Below are 19,576 nucleotides of genomic sequence, written 5' to 3' on the forward strand. Positions count from 1 at the left end.
GCTGGTCCTGTGCTTTAGCTGAATTTCACCCTCTGTGAGGAACAGCTCAGGACACCAACAGTTATCGCCAGCTGATTCCTTTAAGTGAGCATAGACAGACTCACACCATGAAACCCTCAGATCAAGTCATCCCAACTCATTTTCCCTGGCTCAGATCCCCACTTCCCCCCCACCCCCCAGTTGTAAATCTAATCTAGTTACACATCAGAGCAAGCTTCATTGTCCCGACTTCATTTGTTTTATTTTGACTTAGAACAATGAAAAGCCCCTCACACCCTCCTCCTAGACTCATAGACTTTAAGGTCAGAAGGGACCATTATGATCATCTAGTCTGACCTCCTGCACAATGCAGGCCACAGAATCTCACCCACCCACTCCTGTAACAAACCCCTAACCTATGTCTGAGTTATTGAAGTCCTTAAATTGTGGTTTGAAGACCTCAAGCTGCAGAGAATCCTCCAGCAAGTGACCCGTGCCCCATATATATTATATATTTTATTATTATATATTTTTATATATATATATATATATATATATATATATATGCTGCAGAGGAAGGCAAAAAACCTCCAGGGCCTCTGCCAATCTGCCCTGGAGGAAAATTCCTTCCCGACCCCAAATATGGCGATCAGTTAAACCCTGAGTATGTGGGCAAGACTCATCAGCCAGCATTCCTCTGAGCACCCAGCCAACTATTTCATTACAAAATGCAGTTCAGGCAGGTCAGCTCCTTCCACCAAGCAACAGCGCCTAACTGAGCACTACCAGCCCCATCCACCAGCACAGAGCCTCAGAGTGAGTGAATCACATGAGCCCTGCAGCATGCTCTTTAAATTAGAGCAAACTTACTGCCTTGTTCCCCAGCCTTACTGGGAAGAAGACAAAGCTGATAACAAAAGATAAATATCCTTCAAAATCAATTGCTTTCCATATTATAATGCAGGCAGAAGGATTCAATCCAATTTGTTCTAGTGGGTGTCCAATCCACCTACCAACAAGTTCCAAAGCACCAGAACATTAATTAGTTTTCTATCTCTGGTTAGACAGATTGTAGACTAGGAACAAGAGTTGGACAAAATCCACCCTGAACATTTTCCACTAAGTTCTGCATAAAGAGAACCGTGTTTAGCTTTGAAATGCTGAAAATAGAGATTGGAAGCCATAATTAAAAAGTCTGCTGTTATCCCCAGTGTACCTGCAGCTGAGGTGCAATGATTGGTAGCCCCATATCAGCACAACCCCAGATTGATAGTGAATGCTGTATTATTTAGCAGTATCCTGTGTGATTTGTGGTGAATAGTAAGATGAGGCTTCCATACTGATACAAGATTACTTTTTAGCCCGCAGCTGTTTAATTACTTGTTGCCAGGATGTCTATTCAGATTGGAAACAAGGGGCTTGGATTCTCTCTCCTTTTCCATCTCGCAAATGCTGAGAGTGCTTCTAATTTCTTATTTTCACATATAACCCTTCCCCACCCCCGCCCCACATTCCTATTGTAGAATAAAATACTGGGGAAAGGAATGAGGTGAAATACAGAAGCAATTATTGCTCCCTGGTAGAATTTACTGCAAATGCATTTTCAAGCTGGATGGAAATAAATTCTATTTCATTCTAAGCCATTAGGGGAAGGACGGTTGTTAATACAGAGCCCAACTCTAAGCTTCTGCCTGATGGAGGAAGCCCTTGGTCTCCAGTGGAGCCCTTATGAGCCAGAGAAATGAGTTGAATCGCAGCATTCTCTGGCCACGCGAGCTCCACCCACTCCGGAGCAGTGACACCCACGTATTGGTTGGTGCTGGTCCTGTGTGATCCTTTCAGCGGAGGGCTGGGGCCACTTTGCATCAGAGCAGAGTCCTCCTGGCAATTTTTCTGTGACTGAGGTTACACCAGCCCTGGGCTTAGAACCAGTCCAAAAAGCGATGAACATTTTCAAAAATTTTCCAAATCCTTTTCATCCTGCAGGAGCCAGGAACAATTTTCCCTTTGTTCGAAAAGTTTTGCAAACTAATAAACAGGTTTGGGTTCTGAAATTTCAGTTTTGAACACATTTGCGGGATTCTGGTTTTCATCCTCTCTTCCCCCCCTCGCCCTTTCTGCCCTGGAAACGGACAGGGGAGGAGGGGGACAAAGGAGGAGGAAGGGGAGGGAAAAACACACACCAAAAATTGGAAAAAAAATAACCATTTACGTTTATTTGAAAAAAAATGGAACAAAAAATGAGCATTTGTCAAAAATCGTCATTTTTTAAAAAGGCCACTTCTGATGGGAGGAATAATTAGTTTTAAAAATTATGACTAACTGTGCATTGGAGTAATCTAGCCAAGCAAAATTCTGTCCTAGATGCAGCCAAGCACTTAGGTGATTAACACTAATCATGTCCCATATCAAGTCAATGACCTTCCTCATGTGCTTAAAGTTAAGCACGTGCTTAAGAGCTTTGCTGGATTGGGGCCTTCTGAGCAACAATCCTAGCCTGGGCTGTGCCTAAAGACCCTGCACAACAGGCATTATAATACCTGTCTACTGCCAACAGCATTTTCCCATTTCAAATATAGAGATGTGGCTGATCAAACCTGAAATAATAAACACTCCTTTGGGCCCAGCAACAATCTGCCGGTTTAGTTAACAGATTTCTAAGTTGAAAAACAACTTTTTTTGATAGATTCCAAGCAGGCTAATTGTATTTGCTGTGAAGTAAAGTTAAAAGTAAATTGCACAAAATTAATATTGATTCAAATTAAGCCCTTTATCTCCTTGTGCCTTTCGACTCCACATCAAATACTATTATTGCTGAAGCTATTCCACAGCAAATAAAGTGACAAGCTAAGTTGCATCTTGTTTTTTCTGCCCTCTCAGAACAAAACACCAGCACCTGAATTGACAGCGATTTTTCCAGTTAAATGGGAACACGCATCACTTTGAGGCTGAGTCACGTCATTCTGATTTTTGAGAGTAACACACTTGTGAGAGTTGCCCAACAGCTTCGCCTAGAGGCAAAATGCTTTACTAATTGGACTAACAAATGCTCCCCTGGAATGCACATGCCAGAGTTCCTAGGAAGGCAGGATTGTGGTATGCTCCTAGAAACACATGTACCATATAAACGCATCCCTTATTGTTTACGCATGGGTCTAATCAGGGATGATACAGAAGAGAAATAAAGCGACAGGCCCAGCTCTGATTTGCAGAGTTCAGAGCCACTTCCCTTCTGTTTATCTCTTTCTTTTTACTGCCTCTTATAGTGATAATTGAGAAGGGAGGAAGGAGCTATAAATACTGCCTGAAATTAAAAGGAACGTGCACTGCCTTGGTGGAGACAGCAGCAATTCTTGGTGGTTCTGGTTCCTCTCCAAAGGGCTTACCTTTGAGACTTTTCCTTTATCTCCCTGGGGAGCATGCTTGAAGCAATATCAAAACAGACCAGGAGAAAAAAAAATTCTATGGGGTTTTGTTTAGCTCATCCAGGATGGAGATTAGAGACTATTTTAAAATGAGTCTCAGTTACAGTTGCATGCTTTCAGATCAAATAGTAAATGACTGAGGGGGATGTTAGAACCCCCCAAAACCTTACAACCTCCCCTTCAGATGTGTGTGTGATGGAGCCGCCATCCATGGTGGAGAAGGGAGTGGTTAAGGGAAGGAGAGGAAGACTGAGGTCCTGCAGAGCAATGACATCAGAAGCCAACACTGGAGCTCATGGAGAATGCAGGGTTCTGACTGCGTGTGTCTCCCTCTCTTTGTGAGCGATCGCAAATAAGCCCTGTGCCCGTCTAAGAAGCATGTCAGTCCATTGCACTGTCATGGCGTGACCTGATTTGTCACATGATACTCTGTTTGTTTCACATATCACTGCACATATTTGATTATGTGGCTTTTTGTGCTCATTATTGCAGAGGAAGAAACTTCTAATTGAAACACTTTTTTTGTAGGATGATGCAGCAAAGACAGGCCATGCACTTTGCTGCATCATCCTACAAAACCAGAGCCTGCTGGAATGATGCATAAGGTTGTTGTTCCCATACATTTCTGCAATGTAATGTGTGCACACTGCTAACTGTGTCTGTCAGAGTTATTGAAATCACCCTCTTTGGAACAGATTCTGGTCTCGGCTGCACCAGTGTAAATCCAGTTATTACACTGACCTCAAGAGAGTAACTACAATCAGCATCTGACTCTTCAGCTTCTTCACAACTCACTGTCAGTTTATGTACATTGGAGCATTGACAGAGGCGAGCCAGCTTCAGTCTCCATCCCAGCTTGTGCAAGCAGGAGGCCTGTACAAAGAAGCCTGAATATTAGGGATAGGCAAATGTGTTTGGGTAAAGAAAGACGTGAGCTAGAGCTTTGTCTGACACTTGTACCAAACCAGAACTCTTTGGTGAGCTTCAAACGGGTTGCGGGGAGCGCACAGGAACATAGTGTGGTTGATTGATACTGAACCCAAAGCAGATAAAGTAAACTAAGCTGTAGCTGGAATCAATTTTTTATACGAAAGCTAAGGGAAAAAAACAATCCTTGGAAGTGAGGGATTTACCAGAAATTCAAGCCCAGACGGCATCCTTCCCCATAAATAATTGACGAGGCGATGCAGCTACCATTAATGGAACATCAAGTATGGTGCATGTGTCCCTCCCAGAGTAAATCATAATACGCTCAAAGGCTCCCAGCAGGTGAATATAGGAAAGTATAATGCAACTTTATCTTGTTGAATGTTTTTCATACAAACTGGATCCTGGAAGGTTTGCAGGCTTCTATTGCAAAGCCAAAAAAGTTAAATAATAGTACATCACTCACTGTGTACATCTATGTGATGGCTACATGGAAAGAAAGAACAGCTGAAGGGAGAGAGAAGGGAGGCAGGAAAGGGTGTTTAAGCTGAGTATTTAAATGAACTGGAGATACAGGGAGACCATTCCTGATGGCAGGAAGGTACAAGAGGAAAAGGCTCATGCACCCAATATGCCAAGCATGTGTGGAGGTACAGAGCAGAGCTGTGTAAAAGGTAGCAAGTTCCAGTCACAAGGATTCACATGCACATTTTTTCTGGTTTCTGTCTGTGTGAATTAGCCTCCCCTGAGCCTGATGCTGATTTCACTTGCACTGGTGTCACTCTCCTTAGAGCAGTAGCATTTCAGCACCCAATAAGCATCTCGCACAAAGGACAAGGAGTGGAGCATCCTTTTGGAGCACTAGCAGCAGTTCCACTGTTCCTAGGGTGACCAGATGTCCCAATTTTATAGGGACAGTCCCAATTGTTGGGTCTTTTTCTTATATAGGCTCCTATTACCCCCACCCCGTGTCCCGATTTTTCACATGTGCTGTCTGGTCACCCTAACTGTTCCTGACCTCCTAGGGTCTGCAGCAACTTCCGTCACATTAGACGCGGCTGGTGTCAGAGAAGCAGCAGTAGGCAGCAGTTTCTCTTGGGCACAAGCTAGTGAGCTCAGGGTGCAATGCAGAAAACCGCCATGAATTGCTTGCTGGAGACTGCCAAGGAGAGGGTTGGAAGAGTAAGTTTCCCAGGAACACATTTATAACTTGTAAGACCATAAAAGAGTAATTTCCAGCCAGCTCAGTGCTGTTCCTACAGGCTCTGCCAAGAGTCAGCTCCCTTCTTGCTCACCCAGTAACATTTCAACTACTCGAGCCACATGTCGTAGCTGTTGCAAGTCAAAAAGGGTTTAGTTGGGCAAGCTGAGCACATGCTCATTACTTGTGACACACATAACCCTGGGATACTGCACCTGAAAGAGTTGTGTTAGCGTCACAGAACAGCAGCAGCAACGTGGGATTCAGGTTTGCACATGTACCCAGCATGGTGCCCCTTTCCAGCCATGTGGACACTCGATGCAGGTATATGGAACATGCACCAGAACGGACATGGTCAAGTAGCTGAGCATGGGTACCAGTGCAGATGGAGCCTTGGAGGCCCTTTATCCTCCTCTGTGATTGCTCAACTGTCCAGGGTCCAGGCACCCTCCCTAAAAGTGCTGTGGCTCTCTCGGAGCCCCCACCCTGTCTGCCTGGGTCTGGAAGCACAATCCTGCCAATGCAATAGTGTGAATGGTGCACGAGGCCGGGGTGGTGATCATTCTGAATTCACTATGGAATGGTCGAAGGTGCCTGGTGTTCCCAAGGCCAGAAATCCTGGGTTCGTAGCTGCATGAGGCGTGCAAGTGCAGCACGGGCTGGAGTTAACCCCCGTGGTGTTACTGGAGCAGCTCCTGTGTAGCTTTAACACACTAGGACTGGGCTGGAACAGAATCACAGAGCTGGTTGAACTCCTGGTTTTGACACTCACTAGAGTGCTGTGATGGGATCCAAATGCTGAATCCCGTATACCCTTGAGCTTGCTGGATCTAGGCAGAGTTTAGGCCCTTTCTTTGGGCGCGGGCCTCTAGGCAGGCACTCCAGGGGCAGACCTTATGATGGACAGCCCTCTTGGGACTGGGGAACCCTTTGCCAATTTCCTGTGCTCTGAAGCTAGTGCCATCTCCCCAAGACTCCGTCACCTCCTGCACGTTCTCCAGAACCCCACTGACGGCGTGAGCGTACTGGTTTACATTTCACCTCCTCAGGGGTATCTGATAGCAAAAGCCAGGAGAGACACAGAGTTTGCATGGGATTCTAAATACCATTGCTCTTTACTTAGCACAACTATGCAAAGCTATACAAAATAATGAACATAGCTACACATATTTCCCTGCCTCCGGTTCCTCACCATTCTGAGGAGCACTTTGGGCTCAGGCAGAGTCCTGTGTAGAGCCACATGCCTTCTCCTGCAGTTCATCACTTCTATTTAGAATCACAGAGCCTTCTCTAGGTCAATTAACTGTCTGAACCTGGCTGGCCCCACAGTTGAAACAGATCCACCCTGCTATGAGATCATGCCCATCTCGTCCCCTCTAATACCCACCACTTCCTGTTCCTGTCTCAGGCAGTCTCTCAAATTTATATTGCAGAGAAACTTGTTAGAACTAGTTTCCTAAGCTTATTGTCTCAAGGTACTACCACCTGGATTGGTGGCCAAAGCTCTGATGATCCACCCTTGTAACTGGTCCAGGACAGACATGGTACGGCTCTGTCAGCAAATGGTGGATTCCACACCCACACAGAGCCATCCCAAGTAACACACATTTCATAGTAGATACTTCATAACATAAGCCATTGTACAGAGATTCTCCAAGGAGTCACAGCCATAACTGGCTCCAGGCTGTCCCTCCCATATATTGAGTGGAGCTTAGACTGAAGGGAGAACGATGCTATTTGCTCTTTCTCAAGGCTGGTGTTCCTAGCCAGTTTACTCCTTCTTCCTTTAGATTCTATAAAAGATTAATGTAAACTGTGCCTAGTGTAAACTTCTCTTACATCACTAATGTAGGACTCCTTGTTAGCTATGAACACATAACGGTGTAATGTTGACTCCTTCAGTAGTTCAGATGGTTGGTGTAAACCATCCTCCCCACCACCCACTCTGGCTTCATTTTTTTTTTAACCTTCAAATATGTCACTGGTTTGATTAACATTATTAATTTCGGGGAGGAGTGCAGGGGTGGGGAAATTGTCTCACAAGCTACCAAAATCCCTGTACATAAGTGGTTTCTAAACTGAAAGGTACCCACTCTCGGTGCTCCATCCTACTCAGTGGAATTCTGGCAGATGGTAGTTAAGTCTATCAACATGGTTGCAGCTGCTGCTGTGAAAAATTAATTTTATTTTAAATTAGCACCACACAGCATCTCCGTTAGCCAGGCTCCCAGCTTGAGCTGTGTGAAGTATTTGCATTGAACCACATACCCATGTTGTCAGAGACTGGAGTTTGATGTTCAGTGTGTTTGTAGACCCACCCCCATGTTCACAAAAAAAAAGTGGAAGGCGAAGTGCTGTTTTCACAGAATTGAGGAAGGTATTCCTAATACTTCTGTTCCATGCCTATGTCAAACCCTTGTCCACTCAAAATTGCTCTTTGCATTATATTCAGCAGTGCTTTAACGTGACTAAATTAAAGTGCAGTTCCACTCTGAAAACTCACAAAAGCAATATGTTCCATGATTAGTATTTCACCATGACTCTAAAATTATGTTTGTGCAGTTTACAAGTAAAAAAAATAGTGCTTGTAGCTGCCAAACTTGCAACCTGGGATCTGAAAGTCAAGCTGGTTCTCTCTGTCTTGCAGCACCATCATCTTTCATTGTTGCCCTTTGTTACATTCTTGCCATCCCCACTATGTCCAATGAGGTGGCACATGTGTAAGGAAGGACAAGATCGGGTGCGTCTGTTAAAATTCAGGCCGTGTGTATGCTAGAATTTCAATGACTGGTGTAGGTGCACTGTACAAACTCCTTGTGCAGCATGTTTTTGTACTGGTGTACACCGTGTCTGCAGTAGGGGTTAGCAGGGATGCTGGCTGAAATCCCATTGTTGTGCCAGGCGTTAGCTAACACTTCTGCTGACAATTCAAGCCTGAATGGAATCTGGTTCCCTGCTGTCATACATGTGTTGGCTCCATGGAGAGTAAGTAGCTCTGATTCTGAATAGGGGTAAAGTTCTGGTCTTACTGACTTCAGTGGAAAAACTCCCATTGACTCCAGTGGGACCAGGCTTTCATGCAGAAGGCAAATCTGATGAGTTAGAAGGTGCTTTTTTACATAGGCACTGCCTCAGAGTAAACCCACCCTATAAAATATCCCATTTTGTAGTCTAGTATCTCTAGTGGTTAGGACAGGTTTTCCTTGTCTGTCAGCCTAACATTTTCAGCCCATTATTCCAAGTTAAACCCCTGGGGAATGCCACCCTATTTAACCCCTCTTCATATAAGTGATCTTGTCAGGCAGTGTTTAGCTGTCATTAAACTTCCAGATTTTGACATCCAGAGCTTCATTCTCCCCACGCTTGCAGTCAGTCATTCACACCTGTGCAAAGTGGGTGCTCAAGGCTGCCCTGCTGAGTCTGTAGTATTTTTACACCCACTTTGAACAAGTGCAAATGACCGCATAAGTTCTAAGACTGCTGAGACCTAGGACCCCAAACCTTGGACCAGGGCATTGAGGAGGTGGTTGAAATCTTCGCTTCAAAACCTCACCCTGGTTAGCTCAGAAATATATGTCTGTCTTTCACTTTTGTTTACAGAAAAGTATTAGGTTTTGGTAATGCACAAGGAATGAGAGAAGGGCCTTTAAAAATGGGAATTACACAAAAGTTCCTTAGTTTTTGTCTAAAGATAAATAAATATCTAAGCCAACTATTACTTCATTTCTGAATTTAAAATAAAAAAAACAAAGAAAGATTGAATTGTCTAAGTTTGGAACCTCCTCTCTCCAAAGAGAATCAGGTTTAAAAAGGAATGAGCACCAGAGAGGAGTAAGGCATCCTCAAGGCCCAGAGAAGAGGTGAAATTAAAGTTACACGTGAGTCAGTTAAGTAATAATAGCTACCAAAATCCACCTCGACACAGAAACAAGGCACCCTATATCACGGAGGGAAATGGACAATTTTATGCCCATTCTGGGAGTGCACTTAGAGGGAATGAGGAGTGTAATTCATGTCTCTGCATTGCACTAAAAGCCAGCGTGAGGACAGAATGTCAGCTGTAGAGCTGGATTTCTCTGGTTTAGATCAGACCTTGATAAGATATGTTTAAAATTTAACTTGGAAATACAACAAATAAATGAATTCAGTACTGGTGGAAGATGGGAAGCCCTGGAGGCAGAAGTGTTTGTTCACTCCTAGAGCACCTTCCCATACGGCTGTGCAGCGCTCTCCAGCTCCAGACCGGAGAACAATGTTTATGAGTGAGGGGTTAGTTCAGTCTCCACTGATGCGACAAGGCAACAACTTTTATCCTGAACTTGTTTTATGCTCACTGCGCTCATGCAAGTGAGAGCGTCAAACCCTCTTTCCTCATTTGCACTTCCACACCCCGTGAATTTAGGGCACCCCATTTCTCATAGGCTACCCCCTCTATTGCCCAGATTCTCATTAAGATCTATGAGAATGAAGTGAGCAACCTGAAGTTATTACAGAATCCCCTGAAATCTTATTATCAAGCACCTTGCGGCATTAACTAGCACATTGCAGTGTGTTTTCCAGTCCAGTCCTGCAGTTTCCAGATCATCAGCATTTAACCCCTGTACCTGTAAACTACAAGATGTGTTATCTCCTGGTCAGCTAGTCATGCCGATCTATTTCAGGCCAGAGACCTATGGCCAAGCTACCTACCCTTACAGACCTAAAGCCTATAGGCTTATCTTACTTATATAAATAGCACACTCTTATCAATCCTATACCCCATATTATCATCTTACATACTCCTGCACTTATACCTATTCATCACATACGTATTGCATCCAGCAATAGATAATACAATGAAATGATTTTATAAGATGATTAGCTGCACTAGCATTAAGAGAAAGGGCCCTTTAAACATTTCTCATTTGCAGAGGCGGAGTGGAGATTCTTCTGAATTCCTTTACCATTGCTGCTGGACAGAGGTTTGACGAGGGCTATAAAATCAGAAGCGGGAGGCAGTGAGTGAATAAATAAGGAACCTGAAAATAATGAAATGGCCCCAAAAGTGCCCAAAGGAACAATCAATTACTGCAATGAGAAATCTTATAGTTCATTCAATAAAAATGTAGTAACTTATGTTTTTCACCACCCTAAATAACTTCAACAGCACATTTGTATGTTCATTTCTCTGCTGGCACAAGTACCTCCCCATGGACCAAACTGTACAAGGAAAACCTTTTCTGCTGGGCAATGATTGATTTTATCAATTGCTTATTTGATTTCCCAGCCGCAATGGTTAATTAGCACACAGAACATTACTGTGAAACAGCATTAAGGCTTAAGCATAAACTAACAAAAGCCAGGGACTCAGATGTACTTTGGTATTTATTCAATCCCCTCACTGGCCTGTGCTTTCTCTCCTAAATTCAGCAAGGTCGAGGGGACTTAAGCACACGTTCAAGCACTTTCCCAAAACGAGGCTTTCATTTGCCTCACAGCTGTGTACCATGCATTTCTTTATGAAACTTTCTACAGTTCGAGCACTTTTACTATTTGTATTTGCCTTGTTTTAAAAACAAAGATTTCCTGGTATAAGGGTACATAAAGTGACCAAGGCTAGAATAACTCCTTTTTAATGTCGATTTACTGTCATTTTAAAACATGTATCATACAAATACTATTCAGTGACCTTTCCAATGTGTATTATTTACCAGATAGATGTTGCTTTAAGCTCTCTGGAAATGCACTCTAAGGAAGTTTTAAAACCTGGATTATTTCCATGAATAGACCATAATGGTTTTTTTGCAGCTGTTGTGTTGTGTAAATATTGCAGATAAGTATTTAAGGGCCTTTAAAATAGGAATTATTGACTAGATTGTCCATGAGAAATCCAGTGGATCAGTAAATCCAGCTTCAAAGCTAATAAATACTTATTGTCTGGTGAGCTCTGGTTTTGATACATTAAATACTTTTTTAAAGCACTGAAAAATGGCTGACTGTGTAAAAGAAGCCCCACTTGTACCTTAACCTTTGAAGTAGGACTAAGAAATAATAGCCAAGCTAGATAAAGTAGCAATAGTGAACTAGAAGCAAATAAATATAGTGCCCTATAATTGAATAGAATACTCCAGGCTAGTAATAAAGTACTACTACATATTTTTTGTTGTGAAATTGGAAAAGCAAGGACACGTTTTGCCAGATAAACCCTGATCCTGTCAATAACAAATAACTGCACAGATGTGAGTAGTTCTATTGTGTTCAATGGGCCCAGAGTACTGGGGGACTCAGTACTAAGGTTTGTTGCTTCTCTACAGAGACAAATGCAGTTTGTTAGCTCCAGTTAAAGTAACAGTCACTTCAATTCAAACAGCACTGGGTTGGTTTAGATTAAAAGTAAAACAAACCCTCTTTTTGACTAAATAATCTTATGTGAATTCCAGGACAAGGGCTAAAGATAAAACTGGTTACAAGCAAATAAAGTAAAAATATGCTTTCTAGTGTCTAAGACCTAACTTAACAAGTCTTTGTTCAAGGTACATTTCTCACCAAGCTTTCTTCTTTCCAGCCATCCTGACTTTTTCCTCAGAAGTACAAGATGCTGGTTTACCTTGTCTTCCTAGGTGAAAGAGAGAGAGGCAGAGAACCTGCACACTCTTTCTAGTCCAGTAAACCTTTGAAAAGTATCACTCCCAAAATACATTAACCCTACGTCAAGAGGCAGGATGGCCTCATGCTGTTCTTCCCTACTTGTGGGCTTCCCATTCCACAGCTGATTCCAGTGTAAATAGAGTTTGCATTGTTTTGATTCCACAGTGCTTACTTTACATCGAAGATAGCTGCCTTCCCTCCTGGCAGCAAACCCGTTTTGCCCTGTGTTTGGTCACAGGTTTTAAAGCAGAATATCAATGAGTATCCATAATTCCTCATATATAGCATTAACGCTTACTTTCACAATGTGATATTGACAATTGTGTCACAAGCTTTCATAAAAGACATTACTTCATACACTTGTATAATGCACTAATATTGTATACAATCAATATTGGCTCAATTGCTCCTCATTTGAGGTTCAGACCCCTATGAGAGGCTACCTCCCCAACTGACCAGGTTGATGGTTTTGTTCACCTTTTATGGTCTCTGCCTGATGACCAGGCTGGTCAGACAAACAGATACCAGTTTCTTTGACTAGGGCAGACTGAGCTTATAATTCTAGGGACAGATCCATAACTCTGCACACACTCCATACAGACATCATGCTGTATACTGAAAAGGCGGCATGGTATATATCAAAAGAGTTTGTTAAGTGTAGTGAGTGTGTCAGGCCTGATACAAATTGCTGACAAAATAGTGAACCATCACTGGGCCTCTGTGTCACATCCTGCATGCATGGAGAGAATAAAAGGACAAATTGAGCACATTTTGGCTTTAATGCTTTTATATGGTACATAATTATGTATGAAAGCAACACACACCACATAGGCAGTAAAGCCATCTTTAACAATTAATAAAGTCTCCTGACTTGACCTCTCTAACTTTGTCATAATTTAAAATTCCCAGTGTGTTAAGTAAAAGCCATCACCACTGCAAAGTAGCTGGTTAACAAAAGTACAAAACAACAAAATGATCAGTTTTCCATCTGATTTTTCTTGAGCAAACAGGAACATCTAAAAAAGGGTTATAGAGGACACGTCAACTATTATTGCTACAGGGAATGGACGTTGTAACTCCGAGTACGTCTACATAGCAGAACTCCACATTCTGAGTTTGAACCAATACTCAGAACCTGATGGTAAAAGGAACCATGATCTGTACTACTAGAGGCAATGTGGGAGATTCAGAAAGAGATTCACATGTGTAATAAGGACATAGGCAGGGATTTTCAAAGGAGCTTGATCCCATGGAACTATGCTGGGAGTTAGGCACCGAGCTGCCCTTTATCCCTCTGCAAATCTCCCTGTAAGCTTGGTGTCTTCTGGGATAACCAGAAGTTATCCCAGTCCTGTTACTTAAAGCTCCCCCGGCACTCTGAATTTGGGAAGTTGTTCTTACTTCTGAAATTCCTGTGTCCTGTCATTGAGTGCAGGGAGTCTGCATTCTGAAGTAGAAAAATACAGAAGTTGTGGCTCAGAGCAGAACAGGTGAGCAAGAGGATATTTAAAAGCAACTAGCATAAGCTGCTGCCTGGTTATGTAACGCTTTCAACTGAAGTGGTAAAACATGTATTTAACAGCAAGCCAAGATAATGAAGCTAGCACTGGTGAAATGTGCTTAGTCTTTTTACCCTGAATTTGAGCCTATCTGCTGGAATTTTTGCTTTTCCGGTATCCCTTTGAAAAAGCATTATAGTAATCTAAACAAGAAGTGATAAAAGCATGGATTAGCTTTTCTAAAATCAGTTTTTTGTTTGGTTGGGGTTTTTTGGAAGAGGTTTGATCCTGCCTATACATCTCTTCTGATAGTAACTGGGTTTCAGAGCGACCTGTGTTTGCTATTTAATAATGAACCTAGGGAGTTAAAAAGCCACATTATTGCAACCATATTTCTAACCATCCAAATCCTTAAGCAGGAAAGGCAGCTGGTGATTACAAAAGAAGAATGTTCTTCATTGGATGTTTACAGCCCAAATGGAACACCTGAGTCCTAGGCAGATTTAACTGAAATAAACATTTAGTTCGCCTAAAGTATTACAGGACTTCAGCTCTGGAGCAACAATAGCCAACAATGCTCTGGCCATTTCAGTTGCTCTGCAGGGGGCACTGTAAAATAATTCTATTATTGATCCTTTGCATAGGTCTGAATATACTTCCCATCGTTAATGTCAGCTGTGAGTGAACAGGATAGTAAAGTTGGCAAATTGCGTAAGTGAGCCTGATTTTAAACTCTGGAGTTTCCTTATAGCAATTGTGTGTATAAACTAGGTAATTACATCCATAAAGTCACTAGGATTAGCCATGTGTGCTCACAACTGGCTGTTTTGAACTTATAACTGTAGTACTTGTGACTAATTTACATATACAGCAAATTTCAAAAAGTCATGGGAGTATTTGCAAAATAGACATTTTAAATTCATATGCAGAAGAAGTTGTACGGATCTGCTTGCACGCTCAGCCAATCAGGGAAAAGGGAAAAAATAGCATCTGGCACATGACCAATAACCAAACATAGCTAGAATTTTCAATGACGGCTTGTTTTCTCCTTCCATTAATTTTAACATACGTATTTGTCAAATCAATTAAAAACAACAAATAGATTTGAAGCAATTGTGATCTGGTTGCAATATCCCATGATCAGGAAAAGGCTAAATTAATTGTCTGTAAGTTGTTTGCTCCTTGATTTTCAACACAAACAAGCAAAGAAGCAGCACAAACACACAGTGCCCGCTACACTAAGGTGAATTAGACTATTTCCCTGTACATAATGACCTTTACACATAAGATACAGTGTTGGCATCCATCAATTTTATTCCTTTTGCATAATCCTAAAATGGCCATCTCCTGGATGCATTGCTATAAACTATTGCAGAAGTGAGCTACTTACATTGGAAATAATAGCTTAACATGGCCATTTCTTTGCAATAAGTATTATAATTTTTAATATGTCCCTCACTTTGAATCCCACTCCCTGAGTGGAGTCAAGTTTTCAAACCCTTCAAACTGATCTCTGATGGCCACCAATATATCCTTCATAGCAGAGAAATGCCCAATGAGATCTTAAAAGCATGGAAGGACTCACAATTTTCAGTGGATGCATTTCAGCAAGACATTTCCTTAGTAAGTGGAGGAGCAAAGACTAATTTCTTTAATACGCTAATAAATTATGTGGCCAATTTATCTTGGAAAATGTCAACATGAATATTAAAATCCCCCCTGAAACATAAATCTATCAAACTTCAATAAAAAGTGATGCCAGGAAATCAAAAAGTCCTATTAACAAAAACTGAATTAGCACTTAGGGGTCTATACCTAATAGCCAAAGACGCCATTTGTGGTGTGATCACCTTGAATAATAAGACTTTCATATTGACTGTATTCTGGCCTGGATTCAGATCTTAAATCAAATCTGGTCACAACTATTGCCCCTTCCCCACCTTTCCACCCTATTGATCAAGGTTTATGTGGACATGAGTAACCACTGGATAATACTTCATTTAAAATGACTAAAATAATACCTATGCCTGGCTGTATTTCAGTCAAGCAAATGACATCAAACCCATGATATATTCAGAAACCAATGCCTCATTCATTGCTGAGCTATTACTACACTGAAACCAGATCAATTGGTTCTCCAGTATATTATTGTCAATGAATATGGGTTCTCTGTCCGATTCTTTGAGTTTTTACCCAAAGGGCAAGATAAAACCATATCAAAGTATTAAATTACAAAATGCCTACATACATACAAGCATATAGGGGCTGATCTGAAGCCCACTGTAGACAACTGAAAGACTCCCACTGATTTCAATGAGCTTTGGGTTGGACCATATTAATTATTGAGAAGCAGCCTTGTAACTGCCTTTCCATTAATTCTGGTTTGCCTCTCCTAGAATCCACCAAAAAAGGTCATCAGAGCCCCCAAAGGGTACATTAGACTTGGCGGTGATGTGGAATCGTTCTGCAAGACAAGGAGTTCTTGAGCTTTGACCACTCATTCAATGTCAGGTGAACCTGGAGCAGCCAAATGTTGCCCCTGGAGAAGTCACTGTGCATCAGCAGAATCTCCTCTTGATATAAGGGGAAGCAGGGGGCATTTTGGGGGGCAGAGGATGGTGTCACTGAGTAATCTAATTCTTCACTTGCATAAAGCCCTGACCTCTTTGCAGCACTTTAAGTGCAAGCTGCTATCCTGTGCCTTTGAATTATGCTGGGGCTAGTTTGCTCAGACTCCCCTTTCCAATGAGCTGAGCAGAGATCACATGCATTGGAGAGTAAAGCCCAGTCTGTTAACCAGATCCTGGCTCATCTGTAGCCAGACAATGAATGAATGGATGCAGTAGAAAGACGTAGTGAGGTAAAGTGGTTACACTCTACAGAAAAAGGCAAATAAACTCAGGATTAGGGTTGCTGCTGTCTGCTATGAAAAAAAAACTGACTGGCTGTGGCAGATCATTAAACAATCAGCACTATAAACCGATCAGAAGAGAGGAAAATTTGATTCACCTTTGTGTAATGCCCATTATGAAAGAAGGGTTCCCCACCCTCTTTGCATCGGGTGAGGAGAAATACCTTTTTCTATATAATGACTTAGAGGCAAATCCTTGGCTGGGGTAAGTTTTCAGTGCTCCATTGAATTCAGTGGAGCTCTGACAATTTACATCATCTACCCATCAATGTGGCTTTGGAGAAAAGAGGGTCAAATTTCCAAAAGCTTCAGGGGCTCAGGCTAAAAGGAACCAAGCATGTGGATGCTAACCTGTCCAGACATCTTCTGTCCAGCTGTCATGCAGGAACACTCCAGAGAACGTTTCCTTTCTCCTGAGTTTTTGAGCACTTCTTAAGTCAAAGGGTACATAAGCTCCAGAAGAACTGCCATTCTTGTAGTGGAAATATTGGAACACTATCTGAAACCAAGATACACAGGCATAGGTGATTATGAAAAAAAACACCCAAGGAGTAATTGTTTTTTATGTTCAAGATGAGAATAAATTCAGTTAAAATTCTGAGTGAAGACTGAGCTGCTGTTCTTTCTAATCTGGTTCACCCATCCCCAGATTCCACTAGCACAAAAGCTAATGGGCCCTGAACTCTAGCAAAATAGTTAGGGTTGTGGATGTAAGGCTTTCAGCTTTCCCACACAGCGCATCTGTCTGTAATGCCACATGTCAGATCAAATCCATCATCACCTGGACTCTCTCATGTAATGTAACACAAATTGATGTGACCTGACAAGATACAGCCTTATGCAACACAAAGATGGGAAGAACAGCATCACAGATATTAACAACATCACACAATGCAGTTTAGTTAAACATGTTTCTGACATTTTCATTATAAAGACTGTATCTGAGAGCTTATCAATGCTGCTTTCCTCCCACCTGGTGCTCTCCGTGCTGTCCTATGAGATGGTCACTTGGGAAATCACTGCTAACCAGAGGGAAGAATATACATGATTCAGCCTTTCAGTAAAATGAGTTAAATTAATCTTCATTTTATCCAAGCCAGTGAGATCCTCTTTAGACTCAGTGCTACCGCTTACAGTTATTCCTGCCACTTCTCTCTTTGCCAGCTATGGGCATCTTTGTGGTAACCAGTATCAGAGGGGTAGCCGTGTTAGTCTGGTTCTATAGAAGCAGCAAAGAGTCCTGTGGCACCTTATAGACTAACAGACGTTTTACAGCATGAGCTTTCGTGGGTGAATACCCACTTCTTCAGATGCAAGACTTCTTCTTGCATCTGAAGAAGTGGGTATTCACCCACGAAAGCTCATGCTGTAAAACGTCTGTTAGTCTATAAGGTGCCACAGGACTCTTTGCTGCTTTTGTGGTAACCAAATGTGAGCCACATTGAAAGCGATGGAGGCCTTGTTGCAGTAATATTAGTGGAGCAGTTCTGGACAATGGCATCTGTAGGCCATTCAGAAAGGAAGAACAAGTTCACAATGTTGACTGAGTTCTGCCTTTAGCACTGCTAGTTAGAAGACAAATGTCCAGGAAGATTTGTCTGAATTTAAAGGTAAATTTCAGTTAGACTGTACGTGTACCCAGGATCTTTTCCAGTCAAGATTCAAGCACTTTTGCTTTTCAATGACGAACACTCACACAAAGAACATGATTAGCTTGAATGTCAGACAAAGCAATTTTCAAATGTTATATTCAGCTGTAAAAATTGTAGTTAACTGAGGTAACTAACCAACAAAGCATGAATTCAAATCGCAAATAAGGCAGTCAAATACGTAATTCAAAATCTCTGCTGTATTGCTTAGTTTAGTTACATAACTATAGGTACAGCATCTAGATTTTGGTGATTGGGAGTCTATTAATATGCTGAATTGACCAAAAATAGAAGTGGCTTGTAAGAGGGGGAGGAACTCACCCCAGTGCCCACTACTCTAGCACTCCCTGGGATGAGGGCAACCATACCTAGTGGTCAGAGCTAGAGTCAGCAGCAAGGGACACGGTGAGGATCAGAGTTGGAATCATGAATTGAGCAGCTCAGGAACAGACTGGGCAACACAGGAGAGAGCTCACAGCTGTGGAAGTGTGTATTGACCAGCCAGAAGTCAGCTGTTGCTGTCAGGCTTAAGAGAAGGACTGTTGGCTTCCTTGGCCATTCAGACAGAGCAGTCAATCAGGTGGCCCTGCTGCAGCTCAGCTGTGCTCAGAGGCTGCCCTGAGACTGGAGGGGCACAGCTGCAAGACTACATTCCTTACAGCTATTGTCTGTTGTTCTCAAGCCACATCTTCCATGGCCCAGCCCTCCAGCCTGGTCCCTTTCCAGTGAGAAAGTAACCCACCAGTGCTTCAGCCCCCTTGAGCTGTGTCAGAGTGCTCTGCTCTTTACCCCACTCCCAAGCAATGCAGCATGTGTCTTAAGCCGAGCCCTGCCTCCCAGCATTTTCCCCCTAGAAGCGCTTTCCCACCACCTCCCCTCTCAGGGCCCTGCCTGCTTCTTTCAGACCCTACCTCAGGCCCTCTCACAGAAACCTTTTTATAAGGCCCAGGTGTTCCCCTTGGTAACATCTGACTCCATTAGTCCCACCCCTTAATTCACTGGAATGCAGTTAATTGGGGGGGAGAGGGGAGGAGAATGGCCCCGTTTTCCCTTAGAGGGGCCAGTCACCTTGTGACAGGCTTGCAGTCTAATAACTATTCCCTGAAGTCATTCAGTTAAAGGATAATGAATTTCAGGGGCCTTTTTTGCCGAAGTTTGGGAACAAGAAAAAAAAAGCTGAACTCTCTTGAACAAACTGTGTTGAGAGAACAGCTGGCCTGAATTCTATACAAGCCTGCAGTCCCGTTAGCTGACTGCCCCCATGTCTGCTATGCCTGGAGCCACCTTCCTGACCACTCTGCCACATCTCTGTCCTCTAAAAACAAAATAAGGTAGCCCCCAAGATGTGTGCACTACAC

General features: G+C 42.6%; 1 long non-coding RNA gene across 2 annotated transcripts in view; it reads right to left on the reverse strand.

Annotated features, from left to right (window-relative positions):
• Positions 1–19,125, reverse strand: part of LOC123354163 — a 53,691-nt gene extending 34,566 nt beyond the window's left edge. The window contains exons 1-2 of one of the 2 annotated variants that reach the window (XR_006574643.1): positions 18,587–19,125; positions 16,921–17,068 (exon numbers count right to left, since the gene is read on the reverse strand). This is a non-coding gene — a long non-coding RNA (uncharacterized LOC123354163). The remainder of the gene's footprint in view (positions 1–16,920; positions 17,069–18,586) is intronic. The other variant, XR_006574642.1, reaches the window with a different exon arrangement.
• Between the last annotated feature and the right edge of the window lie 451 nt (positions 19,126–19,576).

This window comes from Mauremys mutica, chromosome 21 (genome assembly GCF_020497125.1).
Source record: "Mauremys mutica isolate MM-2020 ecotype Southern chromosome 21, ASM2049712v1, whole genome shotgun sequence".
In the NCBI taxonomy this organism is placed as follows: domain Eukaryota; kingdom Metazoa; phylum Chordata; order Testudines; family Geoemydidae; genus Mauremys; species Mauremys mutica.